The 20019-nt window shown below is 33.6% G+C and overlaps 10 non-coding genes across 10 annotated transcripts; all 10 read right to left on the reverse strand.

Annotated features, from left to right (window-relative positions):
• Nucleotides 1-4814: 4814 nt before the first annotated feature.
• On the reverse strand, nt 4815-4886 carry TRNAS-GCU (transfer RNA serine (anticodon GCU)). Its single transcript has one exon. It is a non-coding gene; the product is annotated as a tRNA-Ser (tRNA).
• A 441-nt stretch (nt 4887-5327) lies between these two features.
• On the reverse strand, nt 5328-5399 carry TRNAC-GCA (transfer RNA cysteine (anticodon GCA)). Its single transcript has one exon. It is a non-coding gene; the product is annotated as a tRNA-Cys (tRNA).
• A 441-nt stretch (nt 5400-5840) lies between these two features.
• On the reverse strand, nt 5841-5912 carry TRNAC-GCA (transfer RNA cysteine (anticodon GCA)). Its single transcript has one exon. It is a non-coding gene; the product is annotated as a tRNA-Cys (tRNA).
• A 443-nt stretch (nt 5913-6355) lies between these two features.
• Nucleotides 6356-6427, reverse strand: TRNAC-ACA (transfer RNA cysteine (anticodon ACA)). Its single transcript has one exon. It is a non-coding gene; the product is annotated as a tRNA-Cys (tRNA).
• A 3793-nt stretch (nt 6428-10220) lies between these two features.
• TRNAC-ACA (transfer RNA cysteine (anticodon ACA)) lies at nt 10221-10292 on the reverse strand. The gene has a single exon. It is a non-coding gene; the product is annotated as a tRNA-Cys (tRNA).
• A 5050-nt stretch (nt 10293-15342) lies between these two features.
• TRNAC-GCA (transfer RNA cysteine (anticodon GCA)) lies at nt 15343-15414 on the reverse strand. The gene has a single exon. It is a non-coding gene; the product is annotated as a tRNA-Cys (tRNA).
• A 430-nt stretch (nt 15415-15844) lies between these two features.
• TRNAC-GCA (transfer RNA cysteine (anticodon GCA)) lies at nt 15845-15916 on the reverse strand. Its single transcript has one exon. It is a non-coding gene; the product is annotated as a tRNA-Cys (tRNA).
• A 946-nt stretch (nt 15917-16862) lies between these two features.
• Nucleotides 16863-16934, reverse strand: TRNAC-GCA (transfer RNA cysteine (anticodon GCA)). The gene has a single exon. It is a non-coding gene; the product is annotated as a tRNA-Cys (tRNA).
• Nucleotides 16935-17878: 944 nt separating this feature from the next.
• Nucleotides 17879-17950, reverse strand: TRNAS-GCU (transfer RNA serine (anticodon GCU)). The gene has a single exon. It is a non-coding gene; the product is annotated as a tRNA-Ser (tRNA).
• A 438-nt stretch (nt 17951-18388) lies between these two features.
• On the reverse strand, nt 18389-18460 carry TRNAC-GCA (transfer RNA cysteine (anticodon GCA)). The gene has a single exon. It is a non-coding gene; the product is annotated as a tRNA-Cys (tRNA).
• Nucleotides 18461-20019: the final 1559 nt, after the last annotated feature.

The raw sequence follows: 20019 nt of genomic DNA on the forward strand, positions 1-20019 counted from the left end.
GCCAGACGATGACGCTGGCTCAACAACTCAAGACTTAGGGGCTATATTGCTTTTCCCACGACCACCTGATGCTCCACGACCACCACCACTAACATCATTACCAGCTGGCAATGAATGCCCACGGCCACGACCTCTTCCACCAGACTTCCTCATTATTGGAAAAATGTAATCAAACTAACAACCGTTATGTGGTCCAGTAAAACCAGGAAGAAGGTGTACGTGAACTGGTTGTGAATTTAAATCTCCCTTTTTTATGTGTGGGAGAATCCAGGGAAAAATCAGGCCCACTGTATTACACAACAACACAGTTTGATTTGCAGAAAGAGGCTGGCAGATATGGCACTAACAAGAGTGACGCAGATAAAAACACTGGCAATAGAAATTGCCTATTGTCCCAATCTCAATCTCCCACTTTTATTTTTTTTTCTGGGAGAATTAGGAAGAAATCAGCCCCACTGCTACACAGTAGGTTTTCTGTGGCAGAAATAAAAAAAAAAAAAAAAGATGCCAGACACACGACTGGCACTAATGCAGATTTGCCAATCTTAATCTCCCACTTTTATTTTTTTTTCTGGGAGAATTAGGAAGAAATCAGCCCCACTGCTACACAGTAGGTTTTCTGTGGCAGAAATAAAAAAAAAAAAAAGATGCCACACACACGACTGGCATTAATGCAGATTTGCCAATCTTAGTCTCCCACTTTTATTTTTTTTTCTGGGAGAATAAGGAAGAAATCAGCCCCACTGCTACACAGTAGGTTTTCTGTGGCAGAAATAAAAAAAAAAAAAGTTGCCACACACAGGACTGGCACTAATGCAGATTTGCCAATCTTAGTCTCCCACTTTTATTTTTTTTTCTGAGAGAACTAGGAAGAAATCAGCCCCACTGCTACACAGTAGGTTTTCTGTGGCAGAAATTAAAAAAAAAAAAGATGCCACACACACGACTGGCACTAATGCAGATTTGCCAATCTTAATCTCCCACTTTCATTTTTTTTCTGGGAGAATTAGGAAGAAATCAGCCCCACTGCTACGCAGTAGGTTTTCTGTGGCAGAAATAAAAAAAAAAAAGATGCCACACACAGGACTGGCACTAATGCAGATTTGCCAGTCTTAATCTCCCACTTTTATTTTTTTTTCCTGGGAGAATTAGGAAGAAATCAGCCCCACTGCTACACAGTAGGTTTTCTGTGGCAGAAATAAAAAAAAAAAGATGCCACACACAGGACTGGCACTAATGCAGATTTGCCAATCTTAATCTCCCACTTTTATTTTTTTTTCTGGGAGAATTAGGAAGAAATGAGCCCCACTGCTACACAGTAGGCTTTCTGTGGCAGAAATTAAAAAAAAAAAGATGCCACACACAGGACTGGCACTAATGCAGATTTTCCAATCTTAATCTCCCACTTTTATTTTTTTTTCTGGGAGAATTGTGAAGAAATCAGGCCCACTGTTAAAAAGTAGGTTTTCTGTGGCAGAAAAACAAAGACAGATGCCACACACAGGACTGGCACTGATGCAGATTTGCCAATCTTAATCTCCCACTTTTATTTTTTTTCTGGGAGAATTGTGAATAAATCGGGGCCACTGTATTAGAGTATATTTTCTGTAGCAAAAAGTGGCTTGAAGAGATATAACCAAAAAAAAAAAAAAAAAAAAGGGACTGTACTACAATTACTATCTCCCTACAGTTATCTCGGAAAAGTATGTCAGGCAGCAATAAAAAGGACTGCTGCACACAAAAGTCAAAAGTGTGGACAAACAAACAAGATAGATAGCTGTTCAGAGATGAAGGAGCAACAGGATTTGTGCTTTGAAAAAAGCAGTTGGTTTGCACAGCGGCGTACACACAGCAACGCAGCTATCAGGGAGCCTTATAACCTACAGAGCTGTTACACAGAAATCGAGCCTCCACTGTCCCAAAAAGAAAAGGTGGTGTTGGACAGTGGAAATCGCTACAGCACAAGCAGTTTGGGGCTTTATGTACCCTGCCTAACGCTATCCCTGCTTCTGATGAAGCGGCAGCAACCTCTCCCTACGCTCAGATCAGCAGCAGTAAGATGGCGGTCAGCGGGAACGCCCTTTTATAGCCCCTGTGACGCTGCAGAAAGCAAGCCAATCACTGCCACGCCCTTCTCTAAGATGGTGGGGACCAGGACCTATGTCATCGCGCTACCCACACTCTGCGTGCACCTTCATTGGCTGAGAAATGGCGCTTTAAGCGTCATATGAAACGCGACTTTGGCGCGAAGATCGTGTACCGCATGGCCAATTCCACACTGGGATCGGGTCGGGTTTCATGAAACCCGACTTTGCCAAAAGTCGGCGACTTATGAAAATGACCGATCCGTTTCGCTCAACCCTAGTGTAGGTTTGATTTTTTTTTATTGATTTACACTGTGTTCCAAATTATTATGCAAATTGGATTTAAGCATCATAAAGATTTAATTGTTTTGTTTTTCAAATAAACTCGTGGATGGTATTGTGTCTCAGGGCTCAATGGATCACAGAAATCAATCTTAAACACATGTGATAAATAGTTTTCCAGGTGATTCTAATTAAAGGAAAACTACTTGAAAATGATGTTCCACATTATTAAGCAGGCCACAGGTTTCAAGCCATATGGGAAATAAAAAGGATCTCTCTGCTGCTGAAAAGCATTAAATAGTGCAATGCCTTGGACAAGGTATGAAAAAATTAGATATTTCATGAAAACTTAAGAGTGATCATCATACTGTGAAGAGATTTGTGACTGAATCAGAGCACAGACAGAGTTCATGCAGATAAAGGCATAATGAGGAAGGTTTCTGCCAGACAAATTAATTGGATTAAGAGAGCAGCTGCCAAAATACCATTACAAAGCAGCAAACAGTTATTTGAAGCTGCTGGTGCCTCTGGAGTCCCTCGAACCTCAAGGTGTAGGATCCTCAAAGGCTTGCTGTGGTGCATAAACCTACTATTCGGCCACCCCTAAACAGTGTTCACAAGCAGAAACGGTTGCAGTGGGCCCAGACATACATGAAGACTAATTTTCAAACAGTCTTGTTTACTGATGGTCAAGATGGATGGAGTAGTGAATGGTTGGTGGATGGCCACCATGTCCCAACAAGGCTGCAAAGTCATCAAGGAGGTGGAGGAGTCATGTTTTGTGGCAGAAATGGGGAAACAGCTGGTAGGGCCTTTAAGGTTCCTGAAGGTGTGAAAATAACCTCTGCAAAGGATATAGAGTTTCTGACTGACAACTTTCTTCCATGGTAGAAAAAGAAGAAATGTGCCTTCAGGAGTAAAATCATCTTCATGCTGACAATGCACCATCTCATGCTGCAAAGAATACATCTGAGTCATTGGCTGCTATAGGCATAAAAGGAGATAAACTCATAGTGTGGCCACCATCTTCCCCTGACCTCAACCCTATAGAGAACCATTGGAGTATCATCAATCAAAAGATCTAGGAGTGTGGGAGGCAGTTCACATCAAAACAGCAGCTCTGGGAGGCTATTCTGACTTCATGCAAGAAATACAAGCAGAAACTCTCCAAAAACTCACAAGTTCAATGGATGCAAGAATTGTGAAGGATGATATAAAAAAAGGGGACCTATGTTAAGACGTAACTTGGCCTGTTAGGATGTTTTGGAGTTAAATAGCTTTTTTGTTCAGTGAATGTGACCTCCTAATGCTGCAAATTCCACAAATGACCATTTTCAGTTCTTCAAAACATCAAATGTCTAGAAATTCTACTGTGCCTAATAATTTGGAACAGTGCATTGTGAGTTTTTATTCATTTTGGAGATTATACTGTTATCATTGGAAGGTTTCTTCATTAAAATTTGATGTATACTTTAACAGGTGATGACTATTATTAGACTGACTGTCATTTGCACTGACCATATAGGAAAATCAGAGAAAAATTTCATTTGCATAATAATTTGGAACACAGTGTATTTTGATTGGGGTGAAAGGGGGGTAATTTAAACTTTTATATTTTTTTATTTTTTTCACATTTTTTTTACTTTTTTTGTACTTTTGCCATGCTTCTATAGCCTCCATGGGAGGCTAAAAGTAGGCACAACGCGATCAGGCTCTGCTACATAGCAGCGATCTGATGTTCTCTGCTATGTAGCAGAAATGCAGGTGTGCTATGAGCGCCGACAACAGGGTGGCGCTCACAGCAGGCCGGCATCAGTAATCATAGAGGTCTCAAGGACCTCTATGGTTACAATGTACAAGCATCGCCGACCTCCGATCATGTGATGGGGGTTGGCGATGCGCTCATTTCCGGCCGGAAGCGCCGGTTAAATGCCGCTGTCTGTGTTTGACAGCGGCATTTAACTAGTTAATAGGTGCGGGCAGATCGCGATTCTGCCCGTGCCTATTATGGGCACATGTCAGCTGTTCAAAACAACTGACATGTCTTGGCTTTGATGCGTGCTCACCGCCGGAGCCCGCATCAAAGAGGGGCTTCTGACCTCAGACGTACTATCCCGTCCGAGGTCAGAAAGGGGTTAATTCCAAAAGTACAAAGAAACACTAAGGTATTTTTATTTTGCAAGTCATTTCTTGGGTTTAGAGTCTTCCAATGTGCCATATGCATCTTTTGTAGATTTCTCTTCAGACAAAATTTCTCAAGCATTTTCCTACATTTTTTAAATTGTATTCATATTAGCAAGGTACATCAAGAGGAACTGTTTGCTGCATTTCTGAAATAATATTCACATTAAGAAAGTACATAAACATGAATTCAACTTCATATGGTTCTAAAATTTCCATGAACATATAGGTAAAAAAGCATGTTTAATCTGTTGAACAAGTATCTGGAGCAGGCACTCGGAGTTGAACCAAGGACCTCTTGATCAGCAGTCAAATGCTCTACCACTGATCTATACCCCCTATATTTGAAAAACACGCGCTTTTTTTTTTTTCTTTTTTTCATAAAACCTGAAATATTTTTGCACAGTTTTTTATTGTGGTGACATTTTTTTTACGATGATGTGATTTTATTTTGCTAAACAGATTTCATTAATTCAAAAAGTACAAAAAAACACTAAGGTATCTTTATTTTACAAGTCTTTTCTGGGGATTAGAGTCTTCCAATGTGCCATATGTATCTTTTGTCGATTTCTTTTCAGACAAAATTTCTCAAGCATTTTCCAACATTTTTAAATTGTTTTCATATTAAGAAGGCACATCAACATGAACTTTTTGCTACATTTCTGAAATAGTATTCACATTAAGAAAGTACATAAACATGAATTCAACTTCATATGGTTCTAAAATTTCCATGAACATATAGGTAAAAAAGCATGTTTAATCTGTTGAAAAGGTATCTGGAGGGGGCACTCGGAGTTGAACCAAGGACCTCTTGATCTGCAGTCAAATGCTCTACCACTGAGCTATACCCCCTATAGTTGAAAAACACGTCCTCTTTTTTTTTCCTTTTTTACATAAAACCTGAAATATTTTTGCACAGTTTTATATTGTGGTGACTTTTTTTTACGATGATGTGCATTTTACTTTGCTAAACAGATTTCATTAATTCAAAAAGTACAAAGAAACACTAAGGTATTTTTATTTTACAAGTCATTTCTGGGGATTAGAGTATTCCAATGTGCCATATGTATCTTTTGTCGATTTCTTTTCAGACAAAACTTCTCAAGCATTTTCCAACATTTTTAAATTGTTTTCATATTAAGAAGGCACATCAACATGAACTTTTTGCTACATTTCTGAAATAGTATTCACATTAAGAAAGTACATGAACATGAATTCAACTTCATATGGTTCTAAAATTTCCATGAACATATAAGTAAAAAAGCATGTTTAATCTGTTGAAAAATTATCTGGAGGGGACACTCGGAGTTGAACCAAGGACCTCTTGATCTGCAGTCAAATGCTCTACCACTGAGCTATACCCCCTATATTTGAAAAACACGCCCTTTTTTTTTTTTTTTCTTTTTTACATAAAACCTGAAATATTTTTGCACAGTTTTACATTGTGGTGACTTTTTTTTACGATGATGTGCATTTTACTTTGCTAAACAGATTTCATTAATTCAAAAAGTACAAAGAAACACTAAGGTATCTTTATTTTACAAGTCATTTCTGGGGATTAGAGTCTTCCAATGTGCCATATGTATCTTTTGTCGATTTCTTTTCAGGCAAAATTTCTCAAGCATTTTCCAACATTTTTAAATTGTTTTCATATTAAGAAGGCACATCAACATGAACTTTTTGCTACATTTTTGAAATAGTATTCACATTAAGAAAGTACATGAACATGAATTCAACTTCATATGGTTCTAAATTTCCATGAACATATAGGTAAAAAAGCATGTTTAATCTGTTGAAAAAGTATCTGGAGGGGGCACTCTGAGTTGAACCAAGGACCTCTTGATCTGTAGTCAAATGCTCTACCACTGAGCTATACCCCCTATATTTGAAAAACACGCGCTCTTTTTTTTTTTTCTTTTTTACATAAAACCTGAAATATTTTTGCACAGTTTTATATTGTGGTGACTTTTTTTTTACAATGATGTGCATTTTACTTTGCTAAACAGATTTCATTAATTCAAAAAGTACAAAGAAACAATAAGGTATTTTTATTTTACAAGTCATTTCTGGGGATTAGAGTCTTCCAATGTGCCATAGGTATCTTTTGTCGATTTCTTTTCAGACAAAATTTCTCAAGCATTTTCCAACATTTTTAAATTGTTTTCATATTAAGAAGGCACATCAACATGAACTTTTTGCTACATTTCTGAAATAGTATTCACATTAAGAAAGTACATAAACATGAATTCAACTTCATATGGTTCTAAAATTTCCATGAACATATAGGTAAAAAAGCATGTTTAATCTGTTGAAAAAGTATCTGGAGGGTGCATTCGGAGTTGGACCAAGGACCTCTTGATCTGCAGTCAAATGCTCTACCACTGAGCTATACCCCCTATATTTGAAAACCACGCCCTCTTTTTTTTTTTTTCTTTTGTACATAAAACCTGAAATATTTTTGCACAGTTTTATATTGTGGTGACTTTTTTTTACGATAATGTGCATTTTACTTTGCTAAACAGATTTCATTAATTCAAAAAGTACAAAGAAACACTAAGGTATCTTTATTTTACAAGTCATTTCTGGGGATTAGAGTCTTCCAATGTGCCATATGTATCTTTTGTCGATTTCTTTTCAGACAAAATTTCTCAAGCATTTTCCAACATTTTTAAATTGTTTTCATATTAAGAAGGCACATCAACATGAACTTTTTGCTACATTTCTGAAATAGTATTCACATTAAGAAAGTACATAAACATGAATTCAACTTCATATGGTTCTAAAATTTCCATGAACATATAGGTAAAAAAGCATGTTTAATCTGTTGAAAAAGTATCTGGAGGGGGCACTCGGGGTTGAACCAAAGACCTCTTGATCTGCAGTCAAATGCTCTACCACTGAGATATAACCCCTATAGTTAAAAAACACGCCCTCTTTTTTTTTTCTTTTTTACATAAAACCTGAAATATTTTTGCACAGTTTTATATTGTGGTGACTTTTTTTTTACAATGATGTGCATTTTACTTTGCTAAACAGATTTCATTAATTCAAAAAGTACAAAGAAACACTAAGGTATTTTTATTTTACAAGTCATTTCTGGGGATTAGAGTCTTCCAAAGTGCCATATGTATCTTTTGTCGATTTCTTTTCAGACAAAATTTCTCAAGCATTTTCCAACATTTTTAAATTGTTTTCATATTAAGAAGGCACATCAACATGAACTTTTTGCTACATTTCTGAAATAGTATTCACATTAAGAAAGTACACAAACATGAATTCAACTTCATATGGTTCTAAAATTTCCATGAACATATAGGTAAAAAAGCATGTTTAATCTGTATTTTTATTTTACAAGTCATTTCTGGGGATTACAGTCTTCCAATGTGCCCTATGTATCTTTTGTCGATTTCTTTTCAGACAAAATTTCTCAAGCATTTTCCAACATTTTTAAATTGTTTTCATATTAAGAAGGCACATCAACATGAACTTTTTGCTACATTTCTGAAATAGTATTCACATTAAGAAAGTACGTAAACATGAATTCAACTTCATATGGTTCTAAAATTTCCATGAACATATAGGTAAAAAAGCATGTTTAATCTGTTGAAAAAGTATCTGGAGGGGGCACTCGGAGTTGAACCAAGTACCTCTTTATCTGCAGTCAAATGCTCTACTACTGAGCTATACCCCCTATATTTGAAAAACACGCCCTCTTTTTTTTTTCTTTTTTACATTAAACCCGAAATATTTTTGCACAGTTTTATATCGTGGTGACTTTTTTTTACGATGATGTGCATTTTACTTTTCTAAACAGATTTCATTAATTCAAAAAGTACAAAGAAACACTAAGGTATTTTTATTTTACAAGTCATTTCTGGGGATTAGAGTCTTCCAATGTGCCATATGTATCTTTTGTCGATTTCTTTTCAGACAAAATTTCTCAAGCATTTTCCAACATTTTTAAATTGTTTTCATATTAAGAAGGCACATCAACATGAACTGTTTGCTACATTTCTGAATTAGTGTTCACATTAAGAAAGTACATAAACATGAATTCAACTTCATATGGTTCTAAAATTTCCATGAACATATAGGTAAAAAAGCATGTTTAATCTGTTGAAAAAGTATCTGGAGGGGGCACTCGGAGTTGAAAAAAGGACCTCTTGATCTGCAGTCAAATGCTCTACCACTGAGCTATACCCCCTATATTTGAAAAACACCCCCTCTTTTTATTATTCCTTTTTTACATAAAACCTGAAATATTTTTGCACAGATTTATATTGTGGTGACATTTTTTACGATGATGTGCATTTTACTTTGCTAAACAGATTTCATTAATTCAAAAAGTACAAAGAAACACTAAGGTATTTTTATTTTACAAGTCATTTCTGGGGATTCGAGTCTTCCAATGTGCCATATGTATCTTTTGTCGATTTCTTTTCAGACCAAATTTCTCAAGCATTTTCCAACATTTTTAAATTGTTTTCATATTAAGAAGGCACATCAACATGAACTTTTTGCTACATTTCTGAAATAGTATTCACATTAAGAAAGTACATAAACATGAATTCAACTTCATTTGGTTCTAAAATTTCCATGAACATATAGGTAAAAAAGCATGTTTAATCTGTTGAAAAAGTATCTGGAGGGGGTACTCAGAGTTGAATCAAGGACCTCTTGATCTGCAGTCAAATGCTCTACCACTGAGCTATATTCCCTATATTTGAAAAACCTGCCCTCTTTTTTTTTTTTTTCTTTTTTACATAAAACCTGAAATATTTTTGCACAGTTTTATATCGTGGTGACTTTTTTTTTACGATGATGTGCATTTTACTTTGCTAAACAGATTTCATTAATTCAAAAATTCAAAGGAACACTAAGATATTTTTATTTTACAAGTCATTTCTGGGGATTAGAGTCTTCCAATGTGCCATATGTATCTTTTGTCGATTTCTTTTCAGACAAAATTTCTCAAGCATTTTCCAACATTTTTACATTGTTTTCATATTAAGAAGGCACATCAACATGAACTTTTTGCTACATTTCTGAAATAGTATTCACATTAAGAAAGTACATAAACATGAATTCAACTTCATATGGTTCTAAAATTTCCATGAACATGTAGGTAAAAAAGCATGTTAAATCTGTTGAAAAAGTATCTGGAGGGGGCACTCGGAGTTGAACCAAGGACCTCTTGATCTGCAGTCAAATGCTCTACCACTGAGCTACACCCCCTATATTTGAAAAAACATGCCCTCTTTTTTTTTTTTTACATAAAACCTGAAAAATTTTTGCACAGTTTTATATTGTGGTGACTTCTTTTTACGATGATGTGCATTTTACTTTGCTAAACAGATTTCATTAATTCAAAAAGTACAAAGAAACACTAAGGTATTTTTATTTTACAAGTCATTTCTGGGGATTAGAGTCTTCCAATGTGCCATATGTATCTTTTGTCGATTTCTTTTCAGGCAAAATTTCTCAAGCATTTTCCAACATTTTTAAATTGTTTTCATATTAAGAAGGCACATCAACATGAACTTTTTGCTACATTTTTGAAATAGTATTCACATTAAGAAAGTACATGAACATGAATTCAACTTCATATGGTTCTAAAATTTCCATGAACATATAGGTAAAAAAGCATGTTTAATCTGTTGAAAAAGTATCTGGAGGGGGCACTCGGAGTTGAACCAAGGACCTCTTGATCTGTAGTCAAATGCTCTACCACTGAGCTATACCCCCTATATTTGAAAAACACGCGCTCTTTTTTTTTTTTCTTTTTTACATAAAACCTGAAATATTTTTGCACAGTTTTATATTGTGGTGACTTTTTTTTTACAATGATGTGCATTTTACTTTGCTAAACAGATTTCATTAATTCAAAAAGTACAAAGAAACAATAAGGTATTTTTATTTTACAAGTCATTTCTGGGGATTAGAGTCTTCCAATGTGCCATAGGTATCTTTTGTCGATTTCTTTTCAGACAAAATTTCTCAAGCATTTTCCAACATTTTTAAATTGTTTTCATATTAAGAAGGCACATCAACATGAACTTTTTGCTACATTTCTGAAATAGTATTCACATTAAGAAAGTACATAAACATGAATTCAACTTCATATGGTTCTAAAATTTCCATGAACATATAGGTAAAAAAGCATGTTTAATCTGTTGAAAAAGTATCTGGAGGGTGCATTCGGAGTTGGACCAAGGACCTCTTGATCTGCAGTCAAATGCTCTACCACTGAGCTATACCCCCTATATTTGAAAACCACGCCCTCTTTTTTTTTTCTTTTGTACATAAAACCTGAAATATTTTTGCACAGTTTTATATTGTGGTGACTTTTTTTTACGATGATGTGCATTTTACTTTGCTAAACAGATTTCATTAATTCAAAAAGTACAAAGAAACACTAAGGTATCTTTATTTTACAAGTCATTTCTGGGGATTAGAGTCTTCCAATGTGCCATATGTATCTTTTGTCGATTTCTTTTCAGACAAAATTTCTCAAGCATTTTCCAACATTTTTAAATTGTTTTCATATTAAGAAGGCACATCAACATGAACTTTTTGCTACATTTCTGAAATAGTATTCACATTAAGAAAGTACATAAACATGAATTCAACTTCATATGGTTCTAAAATTTCCATGAACATATAGGTAAAAAAGCATGTTTAATCTGTTGAAAAAGTATCTGGAGGGGGCACTCGGGGTTGAACCAAAGACCTCTTGATCTGCAGTCAAATGCTCTACCACTGATATATAACCCCTATATTTGAAAAACCTGCCCTCTTTTTTTTTTCTTTTTTACATAAAACCTGAAATATTTTTGCACAGTTTTATATCGTGGTGACTTTTTTTTTACGATGATGTGCATTTTACTTTGCTAAGCAGATTTCATTAATTCAAAAATTCAAAGGAACACTAAGATATTTTTATTTTACAAGTCATTTCTGGGGATTAGAGTCTTCTAATGTGCCATATGTATCTTTTGTCGATTTCTTTTCAGACAAAATTTCTCAAGCATTTTCCAACATTTTTAAATTGTTTTCATATTAAGAAGGCACATCAACATGAACTTTTTGCTACATTTCTGAAATAGTATTCACATTAAGAAAGTACGTAAACATGAATTCAACTTCATATGGTTCTAAAATTTCCATGAACATATAGGTAAAAAAGCATGTTTAATCTGTTGAAAAAGTATCTGGAGGGGGCACTCGGAGTTGAACCAAGTACCTCTTTATCTGCAGTCAAATGCTCTACTACTGAGCTATACCCCCTATATTTGAAAAACACGCCCTCTTTTTTTTTCTTTTTTACATTAAACCCGAAGTATTTTTGCACAGTTTTATATCGTGGTGACTTTTTTTTACGATGATGTGCATTTTACTTTTCTAAACAGATTTCATTAATTCAAAAAGTACAAAGAAACACTAAGGAATTTTTATTTTACAAGTCATTTCTGGGGATTAGAGTCTTCCAATGTGCCATATGTATCTTTTGTCGATTTCTTTTCAGACAAAATTTCTCAAGCATTTTCCAACATTTTTAAATTGTTTTCATATTAAGAAGGCACATCAACATGAACTGTTTGCTACATTTCTGAATTAGTATTCACATTAAGAAAGTACATAAACATGAATTCAACTTCATATGGTTCTAAAATTTCCATGAACATATAGGTGAAAAAGCATGTTTAATCTGTTGAAAAAGTATCTGGAGGGGGCACTCGGAGTTGAAAAAAGGACCTCTTGATCTGCAGTCAAATGCTCTACCACTGAGCTATACCCCCTATATTTGAAAAACACCCCCTCTTTTTATTATTCCTTTTTTACATAAAACCTGAAATATTTTTGCACAGATTTATATCGTGGTGACATTTTTTACGATGATGTGCATTTTACTTTGCTAAACAGATTTCATTAATTCAAAAAGTACAAAGAAACACTAAGGTATTTTTATTTTACAAGTCATTTCTGGGGATTCGAGTCTTCCAATGTGCCATATGTATCTTTTGTCGATTTCTTTTCAGACCAAATTTCTCAAGCATTTTCCAACATTTTTAAATTGTTTTCATATTAAGAAGGCACATCAACATGAACTTTTTGCTACATTTCTGAAATAGTATTCACATTAAGAAAGTACATAAACATGAATTCAACTTCATTTGGTTCTAAAATTTCCATGAACATATAGGTAAAAAAGCATGTTTAATATGTTGAAAAAGTATCTGGAGGGGGTACTCAGAGTTGAATCAAGGACCTCTTGATCTGCAGTCAAATGCTCTACCACTGAGCTATATTCCCTATATTTGAAAAACCTGCCCTCTTTTTTTTTTTTTCTTTTTTACATAAAACCTGAAATATTTTTGCACAGTTTTATATCGTGGTGACTTTTTTTTTACGATGATGTGCATTTTACTTTGCTAAGCAGATTTCATTAATTCAAAAATTCAAAGGAACACTAAGATATTTTTATTTTACAAGTCATTTCTGGGGATTAGAGTCTTCTAATGTGCCATATGTATCTTTTGTCGATTTCTTTTCAGACAAAATTTCTCAAGCATTTTCCAACATTTTTACATTGTTTTCATATTAAGAAGGCACATCAACATGAACTTTTTGCTACATTTCTGAAATAGTATTCACATTAAGAAAGTACATAAACATGAATTCAACTTCATATGGTTCTAAAATTTCCATGAACATGTAGGTAAAAAAGCATGTTAAATCTGTTGAAAAAGTATCTGGAGGGGGCACTCGGAGTTGAACCAAGGACCTCTTGATCTGCAGTCAAATGCTCTACCACTGAGCTACACCCCCTATATTTGAAAAACATGCCCTCTTTTTTTTTGCTTTTTTACATAAAACCTGAAATATTTTTGCACAGTTTTATATTGTGGTGACTTTTTTTTACGATGATGTGCATTTTACTTTGCTAAACAGATTTCATTAATTCAAAAAGTACAAAGAAACACTAAGGTATTTTTATTTTACAAGTCATTTCTGGGGATTAGAGTCTTCCAATGTGCCATATGTACCTTTTGTCAATTTCTTTTCAGACAAAATTTCTCAAGCATTTTCCAACATTTTTAAATTGTTTTCATATTAAGAAGGCACATCAACATGAACTTTTTGCTACATTTCTGAAATAGTATTCACATTAAGAAAGTACATAAACATGAATTCAACTTCATATGGTTCTAAAATTTCCATGAACATATAGGTAAAAAAGCATGTTTAATCTGTTGAAAAAGTATCTGGAGGGGGCACTCGGAGTTGAACCAAGGACCTCTTGATCTGCAGTCAAATGCTCTACCACTGAGCTACACCCCCTATATTTGAAAAACATGCCCTCTTTTTTTTTGCTTTTTTACATAAAACCTGAAATATTTTTGCACAGTTTTATATTGTGGTGACTTTTTTTTACGATGATGTGCATTTTACTTTGCTAAACAGATTTCATTAATTCAAAAAGTACAAAGAAACACTAAGGTATTTTTATTTTACAAGTCATTTCTGGGGATTAGAGTCTTCCAATGTGCCATATGTACCTTTTGTCAATTTCTTTTCAGACAAAATTTCTCAAGCATTTTCCAACATTTTTAAATTGTTTTCATATTAAGAAGGCACATCAACATGAACTTTTTGCTACATTTCTGAAATAGTATTCACATTAAGAAAGTACATAAACATGAATTCAACTTCATATGGTTCTAAAATTTCCATGAACATATAGGTAAAAAAGCATGTTTAATCTGTTGAAAAAGTATCTGGAGGGGGCACTCGGAGTTGAACCAAGGACCTCTTGATCTGCAGTCAAATGCTCTACCACTGAGTTACACCCCCATTATTTGAAAAACACGCCCTCTTTTTTTTTTTCTTTTTTACATAAAACCTGAAATATTTTTGCAGTTTATATCGTGGTGACTTTTTTTTACAATGATGTGCATTCTACTTTGCAAAACAGATTTTATTATTTCAAAAAGTACAAAGAAACACTAAGGTATTTTTATTTTACAAGTCATTTCTGGGGATTAGAGTCTTCCAATGTGCCATATGTATCTTTTGTCGATTTCTTTTCAGACAAAATTTCTCAAGCATTTTCCAACATTTTTAAATTGTTTTCATATTAAGAAGGCACATCAACATGAACTTTTTGCTACATTTCTGAAATAATATTCACATTAAGAAAGTACATAAACATGAATTCAACTTCCTATGGTTCTAAAATTTCCATGAACATATAGGTAAAAAAGCATGTTTAATCTGTTGAAAAAGTATCTGGAGGGGGCACTCGGAGTTGAACCAAGGACCTCTTGCTCTGCAGTCAAATGCTCTACCACTGAGCTATACCCCCTACATTTGGAAAACGCACCCTTTTTTTTAACGTAAAAACTGAAATATTTTTGCACAGTTTATATCGTGGTGACTTTTTTTATGATAATGTGCATTTTACTTTGTTAAACAGATTCCATTAATTCAAAAAGTACAAAGAAACACTAAGGTATTTTTATTTTACAAGTCATTTCTGGGGATTAGAGTCTTCCAATGTGCCATATGTATCTTTTGTCGATTTCTTTTCAGACAAAATTTCTCAAGCATTTTCCAACATTTTTAAACTGTTTTCATATTAAGAAGGCACATCAACATGAACTTTTTGCTACATTTCTGAAATAGTATTCACATTAAGAAAGTACATAAACATGAATTCAACTTCATATGGTTCTAAAATTTCCATGAACATATAGGTAAAAAAGCATGCTTAATCTGTTGAAAAAGCATCTGGAGGAGGCACTCGGAGTTGAACCAAGGACCTCTTGATCTGCAGTCAAATGCTCTACCACTGAGCTATACCCCCTACATTTGGAAAACGCACCCTTTTTTTTTAACGTAAAAACTGAAATATTTTTGCACAGTTTATATCGTGGTGACTTTTTTTATGATAATGTGCATTTTACTTTGCTAAACAAATTCCATTAATTCAAAAAGTACAAAGAAACACTAAGGTATTTTTATTTTACAAGTCATTTCTGGGGATTAGAGTCTTCCAATGTGCCATATGTATCTTTTGTCGATTTCTTTTCAGACAAAATTTCTCAAGCATTTTCCAACATTTTTAAACTGTTTTCATATTAAGAAGGCACATCAACATGAACTTTTTGCTACATTTCTGAAATAGTATTCACATTAAGAAAGTACATAAACATGAATTCAACTTCATATGGTTCTAAAATTTCCATGAACATATAGGTAAAAAAGCATGCTTAATCTGTTGAAAAAGCATCTGGAGGAGGCACTCGGAGTTGAACCAAGGACCTCTTGATCTGCAGTCAAATGCTCTACCACTGAGCTATACCCCCTACATTTGGAAAACACACCCTCTTTTTTTTTTTTTTTTTTTACGTAAAAACTGAAATATTTTTGCACAGTTTATATCGTGGTGACTTTTTTATGATAATGTGCATTTTACTTTGATAAACAGATTTCATTAATTCAAAAAGTACAAAGAAACACTAAGGTATTTTTATTTTACAAGTCATTTCTGGGGATTAGTGTCTTCCAATGTGCCATATGTATCTTTTGTCGATCTCTTTTCAGACAAAATTTCTCAAGCATTTTCCAACATTTTTAAATTGTTTTCATATTAAGAAGGCACATCAACATGAACTTTTTGCTACATTTCTGAAATAGTATTCACATTAAGAAAGTACATAAACATGAATTCAACTTCATATGGTTCTAAAATTTCCATGAACATATGGGTAAAAAAGCATGTTTAATCTGTTGAAAAAGTATCTGGAGGGGGCATTCGGAGTTAAACCAAGGACCTCTTGATCTGCAGTCAAATGCTCTACCACTGAGCTATACCCCCTACATTTGGAAAACAGACCCTCTTTTTTTTTTTACGTAAAAACTGAAATAAGTTTGCACAGTTTATATCGTGGTGACTTTTTTTTTTTGATAATGTGCATTTTATTTGCTAAACAGATTTCATTAATTCAAAAAGTACAAAGAAACACTAAGGTATTTTTATTTTACAAGTCATTTCTGGGGATTAGAGTCTTCCAATGTGCCATATGTATCTTTTGTCGATTTCTTTTCAGACAAAATTTCTCAAGCATTTTCCAACATTTTTAAATTGTTTTCATATTAAGAAGGCACATCAACATGAACTTTTTGCTACATTTCTGAAATAGTATTCACATTAAGAAAGTACATAAACATGAACTCAACTTCATATGGTTCTAAAATTTCCATGAACATATAGGTAAAAAAGCATATTTAATCTGTTGAAAAAGCATCTGGAGGGGGCACTCGGAGTTGAACCAAGGACCTCTTGATCTGCAGTCAAATGCTCTACCACTGAGCTATACCCCCTACATTTGGAAAACGCACCCTTTTTTTTAACGTAAAAACTTGAAATATTTTTGCACAGTTTATATCGTGGTGACTTTTTTTATGATAATGTGCATGTTACTTTGCTAAACAAATTCCATTAATTCAAAAAGTACAAAGAAACACTAAGGTATTTTTATTTTACAAGTCATTTCTGGGGATTAGAGTCTTCCAATGTGCCATATGTATCTTTTGTCGATTTCTTTTCAGACAAAATTTCTCAAGCATTTTCCAACATTTTTAAATTGTTTTCATATTAAGAAGGCACATCAACATGAACTTTTTGCTACATTTCTGAAATAGTATTCACATTAAGAAAGTACATAAACATGAATTCAACTTCATATGGTTCTAAAATTTCCATGAACATATAGGTAAAAAAGCATGTTTAATCTGTTAAAAAAGTATCTGGAGGGAGCACTCGGAGTTGAACCAAGGACCTCTTGATCTGCAGTCAAATGCTCTACCACTGAGCTATACCCCCTACATTTGAAACACACACCCTCTTTTTTTTTTTTTTTTTTACATAAAACCGGAAATATTTTTGCGCAGTTTATATCATGGTGACTTTTTTTTTATGATAATGTGCATTTTACTTTGCTAAACAGATTTCATTAATTCAAAAAGTACAAAGAAACACTAAGGTACTTATATTTTACAACTCATTTCTGGGGATTAGAGTCTTCCAATGTGCCATATGTATCTTTTGTCGATTTCTTTTCAGACAAAATTTCTCAAGCATTTTCCAACATTTTTAAATTGTTTTCATATTAAGAAGGCACATCAACATGAACTTTTTGCTACATTTCTGAAATAGTATTCACATTAAGAAAGTACATAAACATGAATTCAACTTCATATGGTTCTAAAATTTCCATGAACATATAGGTAAAAAAGCATGTTTAATCTGTTGAAAAAGTATCTGGAGGGGGCACCCGGAATTGAACCAAGGACCTCTTAATCAGCAGTCAAATGCTCGACCACTGAGCTATACCCCCTACATTTGGAAAACACACCCTCTTTTTTTTTTTTTTTTAACGTAAAAACTGAAATATTTTTGCGCAGTTTATATCGTGGTGACTTTTTTATGATAATGTGCATTTTACTTTGCTAAACAGATTTCATTAATTCAAAAGGTACAAAGAAACACTAAGGTATTTTTATTTTACAACTCATTTCTGGGGATTAGAGTCTTCCAATGTGCCATAAGTATCTTTTGTCGATTTCTTTTCAGACAAAATTTCTCAAGCATTTTCCAACATTTTTAAATTGTTTTCATATTAAGAAGGCACATCAACATGAACTTTTTGCTACATTTCTGAGATAGTATTCACATTAAGAAAGTACATAAACATGAATTCAACTTCATATGGTTCTAAAATTTCCATGAACATATAGGTAAAAAAGCATGTTTAATCTGTTAAAAAGGTATCTGGAGGGGGCACTCGGAGTTGAACCAAGGACCTCTTGATCTGCAGTCAAATGCTCTACCACTGAGCTATACCCCCTACATTTGGAACGCACACCCTCTTTTTTTTTTTTTTTTTTTTTTACATAAAACCTGAAATATTTTTGCACAGTTTTATATCGTGGTGACTTTTTTTTACGATGATGTGCATTTTACTTTGCTAAACAGATTTCATTAATTCAAAAGGTACAAAGAAACACTAAGGTATTTTTATTTTACAACTCATTTCTGGGGATTAGAGTCTTCCAATGTGCCATAAGTATCTTTTGTCGATTTCTTTTCAGACAAAATTTCTCAAGCATTTTCCAACATTTTTAAATTGTTTTCATATTAAGAAGGCACATCAACATGAACTTTTTGCTACATTTCTGAAATAGTATTCACATTAAGAAAGTACATAAACATGAATTCAACTTCATATGGTTCTAAAATTTCCATGAACATATAGGTAAAAAAGCATGCTTAATCTGTTGAAAAAGCATCTGGAGGAGGCACTTGGAGTTGAACCAAGGACCTCTTGATCTGCCGTCAAATGCTCTACCACTGAGCTATACCCCCTACATTTGGAAAACAGACCCTCTTTTTTTTTTAACGTAAAAACTGAAATAATTTTGCACAGTTTATATCGTGGTGACTTTTTTTATGATAATGTGCATTTTATTTGCTAAACAGATTCAATTAATTCAAAAAGTACAAAGAAACACTAAGGTATTTTCATTTTAAAAGTCATTTCTGGGGATTAGAGTCTTCCAATGTGCCATATGTATCTTTTGTCAATTTCTTTTCAGACAAAATTTCTCAAGCATTTTCCAACATTTTTAAATTGTTTTCATATTAAGAAGGCACATCAACATGAACTTTTTGCTACATTTCTGAAATAGTATTCACATTAAGAAAGTACATAAACATGAATTCAACTTCATACGGTTCTAAAATTTCCATGAACATATAGGTAAAAAGGCATGTTTAATCTGTTGATAAAGTATCTGGAGGGGGCACTCAGAGTTGAACCAAGGACCTCTTGATCTGCAGTCAAATGCTCTACCACTGAGCTATACCCCCTACATTTGGAAAACACACACTCTTTTTTTTTTTTTTTTTTAACGTAAAAACTGAAATATTTTTGCACAGTTTATATCGTGGTGACTTTTTTATGATAATGTGCATTTTACTTTGATAAACAGATTTCATTAATTCAAAAAGTACAAAGAAACACTAAGGTATTTTTATTTTACAAGTCATTTCTGGGGATTAGTGTCTTCCAATGTGCCATATGTATCTTTTGTCGATCTCTTTTCAGACAAAATTTCTCAAGCATTTTCCAACATTTTTAAATTGTTTTCATATTAAGAAGGCACATCAACATGAACTTTTTGCTACATTTCTGAAATAGTATTCACATTAAGAAAGTACATAAACATGAATTCAACTTCATATGGTTCTAAAATTTCCATGAACATATGGGTAAAAAAGCATGTTTAATCTGTTGAAAAAGTATCTGGAGGGGGCATTCGGAGTTAAACCAAGGACCTCTTGATCTGCAGTCAAATGCTCTACCACTGAGCTATACCCCCTACATTTGGAAAACAGACCCTCTTT

This window comes from Ranitomeya variabilis, chromosome 1 (assembly GCF_051348905.1).
Source record: "Ranitomeya variabilis isolate aRanVar5 chromosome 1, aRanVar5.hap1, whole genome shotgun sequence".
Lineage (NCBI taxonomy): Eukaryota > Metazoa > Chordata > Amphibia > Anura > Dendrobatidae > Ranitomeya > Ranitomeya variabilis.